Source organism: Sprattus sprattus (genome assembly GCF_963457725.1).
Source record: "Sprattus sprattus genome assembly, chromosome: 20".
Classification (NCBI taxonomy): Eukaryota; Metazoa; Chordata; class Actinopteri; order Clupeiformes; family Clupeidae; genus Sprattus; species Sprattus sprattus.
The window spans coordinates 12,427,493-12,437,436 of NC_137918.1; positions in this window are offsets into that span (position 1 = coordinate 12,427,493).

Sequence of the window (9,944 nt, forward strand, 5' to 3'; positions counted from 1 at the left end):
ATGGAACCGCCACATCAACGCCAGATGTTCACATTTATCAGAACAAAACGGAACCAAGTGATTGCATTTTCTTTTAACGTTTTAGTTTCAACTTTTTCTGTGTAAACCAAGTTCTTTGATTTAAACGGTAAGCTTAACTCCAGCATCCGTGTTAGTTCTCCCAGAACAGCCTCCACAGACCGTTTGTGTGTGCTTTCAGACATCCACAGTGAACTCAAAGCAAAACGAAAAACTGTTTGTATCCGCTCGGGAACGTTTTCTCTTTGTTTGCTATTCTGAACGCACCTCAGACACACATCTGTTCCAGCCTCAGCTGCCTGCGAGGGTTCATCATTTTCCTTCATGTAGGCCTTCATGCTGTTGATGTTGAGCACAACATTTTAATACAGCTTCATTAATGCTAGCCATGTTTAAATCAATTATCCAGCGCCTGTCTTCATTACTGTGTGTATGACAGTCTTCCAATTAGCACTGTCTGCATAGTATCTATCAGCTCTGAGCTTTTCACTGAGTATATTCCTGTCAGTTTGTTTTGCTGTCAGTAGTCACAGTTCTGTTAGTACTGATCATCAGGTAGCCCACCGCTCATACCTCACTGCAGGCAGAAAATGACGGAAGGTATTTTCAAAGCTACCAACAATACGTGTAAAAATATCTCCAATTTCTTGATAATAATTGGTATACATGGTATGTGACATGGTATGTATTGAATGTTCTCAAAAAGTATTAAATAACACCAACAGTGACTCACATACACACACACACACACACACACACACACACACACACACACACACACACATACAAACACAGACACACACACACACACACACACACACACACACACACACACACACAAACACACAGAGAGTGATGCCAATGGCCGTTCATTGGAAATGAATCACAGTGTGTGTTTTTTCCCCCTTTCTTTTTGGTCTGGAGCAACACAAAGAGCCATAATGGAGCCGTAATGGAAGGTAATAACAAATAATTCCTGCTGCCCACGGCTCGTGCTGTCGGGTCTCCTGTTGCGATTCTTCTGCTGTAAACACCACAGAGAGAGAGAGGTGCTCAGAAAGAGCCAGTAGCTGTAAACGCCACAGAGAGAGAGAGGTGCTCTCCTGTCCCCTGATCGCAAATTTTGCCAATATCATTTTAAACTCGCATTTACCGCTGCTGCTTTGCCCCCGTCATCTGATCGGATATTTTGCCAATATCATTTTAAACTCTCACTAACCGCCGCTGCCACGCCCCCGTCATCTGATCGCAAATTTTGCCAATATCGTTTTAAACTCGCACTAACCCCTGATCGTAAATATATATATTTCCTTCGGAGGGGCAACTTCAGTTGAGGAGGGACAAACGGGCAGTTGCCCGAGCAACCTTAGCCCACTCCTGTGCACGTCCCTGCTCTGAACAGCCTTCCATTTTGGATGAGCATCTAATGGTCTTCACGAGTGGAAGTTTCCTTTATTTATTTTTTTCCTGTTTTTTTTCTGCTAAAAACTAAAATAAAATAAAAGAACGCTCTTCTGTGCTGTGGTCCCTACGGAACCAATCCAGGCTGCGTCTCGTCTGTAATTGTGGATGAAAGACCTGCGAGCTGAGTGCTCTTGTTCTGCGAATGGGTGACAATCACATAGCACTTACATGGGCATTTGGAGAGACCCGAGAACATGGGGAGAGAGGTGGAGGGAGCGGCGTAAAGAGGTGGCAGAGCTGCGGGTGATGAACCTGGTGCTGCCAACGGAAGAGCAGCAGAAATTGCTCACCTAGAGAGAGAGAGAGAGAGAGGGAGAGAGCGAAATAGAGAGAGAGAGAGAGAGAGAGAGAAAGAGAGAGAGAGAGAGAGAGAGAGAGAGAGAGAAAGAGAGAGAGAGAGAAAGAGAGAGAGTTTATAATTCATCTTCTCCTTCATAGCAAGGGCCCCCTGATTGAAAGACACACACCTAAAGAGTCTGGAGCTCCAATCTAAAATGTCCCCTGTGAGGAGAACGGGTAGAAACACAGAACACCATGACTTTGGAGTTACTGTGCCAGATTATGTGCTTGTGTGAACATCTGAGTCTGAATTTGAGGGTGGCCAGAGAGTCTAATATCTAGTCTTCTGATGCATGTGTGTGAGTGTGTTTGTGTTTATGTGTAAGGCAGTGGCGGTCCGTGCATTTCACGACTAGGCCTTCAGCGATGTCCTACACGATGTTAAACTGAGTGAATCCACCTACTAATACCATCATCATGACGCCATGGCTCTCGAACCATTATAATACAGAAAGGCAGTATAAGTGAGCATTGCATCACTTTAACATAGTCGAGTACAACAGACTTTATTAATATTTCCGGAGCATTTAAAATCAATACACCCGTATAAACAATACATTAAGAGTAGTAAACTCTCAGTTATATGATCGCTTGGATATTACTGTCACAACTTAAAAATAAAAGGCGATTTTCAGGGATAAGTCTACAAAGTTTTATTAAGTCCACCGAAAGTAGCCTATGTGATCTTTATAACAAGTCTGTCCACTAAACATCGCATTGTCCCACCTGCAAAGCAGTTTCATTAAACTTCCCATCCTCACGATATCAAGTTTTTCTTGAAAGTTCCGTCTTGAAAATGGCGTTGTAATTGTATCAAAAACTGGAATTATCAAGTTGGTGTAAACTAGCTTATTTGAGTTGGTTAATGTAATTATATTTAGTCTTACCAATTGAAACAACTAGCATAATAAGCATTGAAACCGATGTACGTCGTTTTCGCATTAGCCAGCTAAACTGAGCACTGAAGCACTGCACCGGTCTGCCTCAGTATCCAATCAAAGGACGTTTACGTGTCACGTTCAACGCGAGGAAAGAAATCTTCCGGGCCTTCTAGAAGGCCCAGTGTCGCCAACTCGAAATCTGATTGGTTGTCACAACTGTCTGTTTCAGTTCATTCAACTTAAATGAACTGAAACAGCCAGTTGTGATAACCAATCAGATGTACACGGGCCTTCAATGTGAATTCTGAAGGCCTCAGGGAAGATTTCTGTTCTCTGGGAAGATTTCTCCGAGCGTGGCAACACATGATAGCTGAAATATGATTGGATGAAAGCTCTAACATAAATTAACAACGCTGGAAGCTATGAAATGAAGATAATGGACTATGGGGAATAATTTAATACATATTTATGAAAAGGAAATATTAAAATAAAATGTATTTTATTACATTTATTTTCTGATGATGTTTAGGCCAGCAGAGAAGGCCTTGAAGGCCCTGATGGACCACCACTGGTGTAAGGGTAAGACCGATTGTGTTTGTGTGTGTGTGTGTGTGTGTGTGTGTGTGTGTGTGTGTGTGTATGTACACTCCGTGACTAAGCCTCAGAACTGCAGAAGCACCCCGAGGACCTGTGAAATAAGTCTAACTGGCCAAAGCCGCAGTTAATTGGCAGAGCTCGGGGCGAAGCTATAGCTGTCGATTCATTAGGTGCTGTGCTAATGAACTCGTCTGTTGCTATGTCGCATGAGGAGGGGATATAATAGGATAGTTCAAATACTGTATCAGAAGCTTGAGTGATTCACTTTGGAGACCACACTAAGCCAAGTATGGGTTGAGCCCAAGTGATACAAGACGTCCGACGGTGAAATGTTTTAAGCAGTGGTGTAGTCCAGGGTATACGCAGGTATACAGAGTAAACCCACTTATTTTTCAGTCAGCATTGAGTACCCACTTCTCAAAACAGGGCGTTTATCCTGTGCTGTATGGGCTGCTTACAAAATTAAGAGTATACCCACTTCTCCAGGGACCACTACACCACTGGTTTGAAGGTCATGTGGGATATTTTAATATGAGTCAGAAGGTATGTCAGATAATACATTTAATTAGTTCGAGGGTTAGTCAAACACACACACAATACGATGTCAAAAGGGGGGTTTTACCTAGAAAATGGGTGGGTTATTGGGTTCAGTTTAAAGCTTTCTGATTGGATGGAGTCAGGTTAGAAGTTAGGATTTGGTTGGTTACAGGGTCAGCCAGTCAGGGCTGAAGTGAGAGTGTCAGGTTAAGGTTTAAATGTCTTGGCGTGGAGGTATGTGGGCAGATGTAATTTCCGGTATTCACCTCTTTACTGTGGATTAATTTACTGCAGTTAATTTGTTTGAACAACGCTTCCTTTGTCTAAGCTTCTGATTGTGAAAATAGTTTAATACTTAGAATTGGCCACTACAGTCACCTACCCTGCTGAAACTGAATTTGCAACTTGAGGTCAAACTTTTGGTCAAATCACTTTAATAAAAGACGAAGTTTAAACCAGTGACCGCAAATAGATATCAAACACAGAGCGGGGGGAGGGGCGGTGGGAAGAAGAATTGAGGGGGGGGAGGGAGGGGGGGAAGAAACGATGTACCGAGTGCCGGAAGGCTGAGGTGCTCATTTACTCTGACAGAGCATTCACCATTACCATATGCTCTCCAATCTCTAACTGTCATAGCCTGCCACACACCATTAGCCTTCCCGCTCTCTGGTGGTATTGCCTCTCCGTTTGTGCCGTTTCCGGAACCATCCGAGGGCCGAGGGCCTGACCTGTGACCTTCAGACCGCGGTCTGTACTCACACACATGATCTATCATTCTATTCCCGAAGCCAGCAGACCCCCTAAAAAAAATATCCGAGGGCTGATTAGCTGTTAGATGTTAAAAGGACACAATCGCTTCCTTTTTGTGCGTGTTCTTTTCTCATCAGAAGCCAGGCAAGCCTTAGCAAAGGAAGCTAATTCAGTGAATTCCTTCTGCTTAACTTGTTTCCTGTTTCCTAGTGAGGCTAATTAACAGGAGTGTTCAGCCGCTCTGTAAGCCGATGCCGTAGCAGTGGTGATGGAGCTCGGAGGTGGCAGGCGGGCAGACGAGTGGGCGGGGGGGCAGGAGGGCGGGCGGGCGGGGGGCTTATTATGGATCTCCGGGGGGGTCTGGACCAAAGTTCTGACCCGGTTCTGGCCCAGACCAGGTTCAGAGTCGGAGTGCGGTCGGAGACGGAGTCCTCTGAGGACACACACAGTTCCTCACAGCGGGGGAGTCTAAAGTCTGACATGCTGGAGAGCCTCTCTCGAGAAGAAGAAGAAGAAGAAGAAGAAAAAAAAAAAAAAACGTCTGGAAGTGTTGAAAACCCCAGTTGCCGAGTGCTGACGGACATATTTGCATGATCCACGCACTCGTTCAGCATGCTGACACTACGCTCTCTCTCTTTCTCCATTTCTCTCCCTCTCTCTCTTTCTTTCTCTCCCTCTCTTTCTCTTCTGCCTTCACCTCATTGTCTCTCTCTCTCTCTCCCTCTCTCTCTCTCTCTTTCCCTCTCTCTCTCCCTCTCTTTCTCTTCTGCCTTCACCTCATTGTCTCTCTCTCTCTCTCCGTCTCTCTCTCACTCTCTCTCTCTCACCCTCTCTATCTCCCTCTCTCTCTTTCTCCATTTCTCTCCCTCTCTCTCTCCTCTTTTCCTCACCCTTTCCCTCGCCCATGGCAGTCTCGTGGAGCAGACAGCTTTATTACGTATCATGCAGTAACAGTTATCATGGGCCATTACAGGGATCACTGGGAGCCATGAGCCAGATAATACCCTTGCACCACATATATTAATCATACACTGACACACAGCTGCCCCAGATACTGCCTGCTGTAAAATAGAGAAAAAAATGACATTGGTGAAGCGCTGGCAATGACAGTTAGCCGTGTGTGTGACCTTATTGACAGGTGCACTTGAAACTAGAATGCGTTTCGTGAACGAACTGCGAGAGTGTGCTTGCTCTGTTTTTCTCTCATGTTTGCTCGTTTATTGTGAAAGGGTCTAGTGTGTTCGTTGGCATAAAAAGTTAGTCTTCTCTTATAAGCCTAGTTAGTACATCTGATTAGAGCTAGCAACCATGAATTGCAGATTAAGGGGTCCCCTATCAGTGTTCATTTTGGCAGCTATTTTAGATTCAGTCTTAAGACAAAAATGCATATTAGTTTTAGTCACATTTAGTCATAGTTATCCTTCTTAGTTTAAGTCTAGTTTTCGAAAACTGAGCACACTACAATAGCTACGCTGTGTCCAGGTATCCTCAAACATTTTTCAGGTAACCTAATGGTTCAAGGTCTCTCATGAATCATTACTCCCAGGACACGGGTTAATGTTAACTCACGCTATCGGTCCTCTCCAACCCCATTAGCAACAAAATAAACTGGTGAGCTAACAATTTAACCATTCTTTCAGTATAAGCTACTTTTGCATATTTACAACGTATAGGTCTAGGTAGCTTACGTTTAGCCCCGTACTCAGATATTACAGCTGCTTAACACAGCTAGGATAGCTAACGTTACCGTAGTAGGAATACAAGCCTTAACCCACTATATCCACACAACTAAATTCATTAATTACTTTAAAGGTTTACTTCACAACTTGAATTAAGGAAAATTATCCCCTGTTACGGCTAGCTGAAACTGCCAGTGGATACTCCCATGGATGGGAGACGTTAGCTGCTACGGCTTTCCATTAAAATTTCAGTCAGTACACTGAAAATGCTGCCATTCAACTCACCTTAACGAAGTGGAAATACGGTAGCTAGGTTAGAAACTGTAGTTACTCTTATTCTTTTTCAAAGTTGAATTGAGAGGGACTGAGAGACGAGGTTCCTTGAATTTGGCGCAGGTGTCAGTGAAGCACAGCTGCAAGCCAGTTTAATGACCCTATTATGATGTCATCATGGCAGAGCGCTCTGCCATGCAAGTCTATGGGGGAAAAAGGTGATGAAAAAAGAGGAATAAAAAAGGAGTGGCAAGGAGTACCGCCACGAAAAGTCATAGCAACCTGCACCGGATCGGGCCGGACGTTTTGGTGTTTGAATGGCGTCTCTAGCTCAATCGGGCGAGGAGTAGTTAGCTGCAAGAAAAACGGGGAGAATAAATAAAGAAAACTTGACGATAACAATACTGTGCTTCCCTTCGGGCAAGCACACTAATGACACTTAAAATGCCCAAATAACAGGGACAGAGACATTTGCAAAATTCAAAGAGGTTTGATTATTTATCATGAAAAAAATGGTAAGTTGTGTCGAAAAAAGGTGTCTGTCAAATGACAACATGTAAATGTAACTCTAAACTCTACTCTACTCTACTCTACTCTACTCTACTCTACTCTACTCTATTCTTAACTCTACTGTGACAGAGTAACAGAGAAACAGAGAAGACAAGGAGGCTGTCTGAGCGGCCACAGTGGCTGGCTTATCAAATGAACCATCAGATGGTCGTCTCTTAGGCAGGGACGTGCACAGGAATTTTAAAGGGCAGTTGCTCTCTCCTGGAATAAAGGGGCAACACGTTAATTTTTGTCACTGCCACGCCCCTGTCCCCTGTACGCATATTTTACCAATATCATTTTAAACACGCACTAACCGCCGCCGCCGCCGCCACACCCCGTCCCCTGAACGCATATTTTGCTTTTATCATTTCAAACTCTTACTAACCGTCCCCTGGAGGCTTATTCTGCGATTATTTTATCTAGGCCTACATGAAGTTCTGCAGCCATAATACAATTTTTTTTAAATATATGTTTCCTTCGGAGGGGCAACTTCAGTCGAGGAGGGCAAACGGGCATTTGCCCGAGCAACCTTAGCCCCCTCCTTTTAGGTCTTCTGTCTCGGCCCCGCTGAAGTGCTTAAAGCACGTCATCCCTGTTGAGCCCTATAGAATTCAAGGCTTACGTCGATAATGGCAGTAATGAGACATTGTGTTTTCCTGTGTTATGACGCACAAGGACCTCAAACAGAACACACACACACACACGTATGCATGCACACACACAAACACACACACATATTTGTGCACACCCACACTCTACTTACACACATAGCGATAACTACACACGCATTTTTGCACATACACATAGCCCCCAATTATGATAGGTGAAAAATCACTCTAGTTAGTTCAGGACTTAGTTCGGAGCTGCATGAAAGTATATTTATTAGACAGACAAACAACAGCAATTGCAATTGGGCTCCCCTCCCAGCCGAGGCTGACAGTGAAGCCCTGATAAACTCTTCGCACAAAGTTTATATAGTCAGAAGTTTAGCTTTGAGCAGGGATGATCACGTGGTGGATTTCTCACGTCCGAGGCTCCCTGTCTTGCAAGGATGGCAGTTTTGCACAAGGTCGGAAGAAGCACAGTTCCTTTCTTATCTCCTCTGGTCTAAACATGCTCTTGTTCATATGCAGACTTAGTGGCACCTAATATTCTAGTTACACACACAGAGAAAAGCCATGCTCCTGCTTTCATAAGCACATGATTCATACAAGGAATATATTAATACAAGGCACTTGATTATTATATTCTTAAGTCATTAACAGTGTTTGGAAATAATCTCTATCACATGCACACACAATTAGAAAAATAAAACTACTGCAGACATCTCAATGGAGAGAGAGGTAGACATAGAGAGAGAGGAGATTTTAGTATCTTCTTCATAAATCAATGGAAACATTTCACCCTCAGGTTAACCAAGTACAACTGTGGCCTCTCGACTCCAGGTGATTGGCTATTGATTTTGTGTCAGGGCATTAGATTGGCCGGGTGCTGCTCCGGTTACTACGGAGCACAGACAGAGTAGTTTGGGGGCAGATCTTACTTCATTTGCCCAGAAATGTGCAGGGCAACAGGCTCTGAACAGGCCACTGAAGTCTCGCTGACATGACACATTCTAATTGCTACAACCTCCACAAACTCTACAGAAAAGGACAGATCCAAAAACGGTGGATTACTGAGGGTGAAAAGACACTTGTAGGCACATCACAGAAACATAGTGAAAGCAAAATACACTCCCATGATATCTTTCATGTATATATCAGTCATAAATATTTTATATGAAGGTTGAATAAATAACAGCCTTCTCCTCAACACACCACAGTGCATGTATTATAAGTAATGCACATCAAAGATGCATATATTTCCCCAATCAGTATTTTTATTGCACAACACTATATGCTGTAGTATATTTCCGAATGCATTATAAGTTATTTGACTGATATTAATACATTAAAAACCAAAATATATGGAAAAGTTAACATACAAACTGAAATTGAAGGAAGAGTTATTTGTTAGGAACTGGGGAAAATGGATACAAAATTAAACGTACTGTATGTAGACATGACTGGATAATACAATTAAATATAAACATTATTATAGAATATCACGAATTATAGTATATATTAAAGGACTCATATATGCATATATGGCTCCTGTAAAGTCTCCTCCTGTTAAAGGCCACCCTTGTATTTATTTTAATTTTTCTTTATTTTATTATTATTTATTCATTTTCTTTTAATTAATATAGTTCTGTTAAACTATTTTCCAATAGGCTTGGTCCATGCTCATGGTCGATAACACATGGGGTGATTTTTGTACTACAAAGTTATTGTTCTCAAATTCCTCATAGACTGATGGGACTTACAGTATCTTCGGCATGAATGGGTAGCCATCATACATAGTTTCTATGGTCCAGTGAGAGCATCCACAAAACAATCTACCCAAAGCATTGAAGGTAAAGTTCTGCTCTTCTAAGGGAACGAGCAAATGTAAGTGCAAGAAGTTGAGGTCCCAAAACTAAAGACCAGTAATGGAATTGGGGGTATCAACCTGTGTCGATATTGCACCAGGATTTGAAGCTTAACTATTCAACTGCAAAATGGAACCAAGATGGCGACAACAATTGTGGACAGGTTGCATGTGTCATGTTTATATGTGAAAGAGCATTACAAAATCTACTAGCATGCACATTTTAACACTTTTTTATGTTCTGAATATTTTTTTTTATCTAATCTACTCTACAAGTAGGAGTCCACAATCTTAAGAACTATCCATAAAACTGGACTGTATTGAAGGGTGGCAAAAAGTAACCATTGTTTTAGAAGATCCACATAAAAGCATGTATGGACTCCTC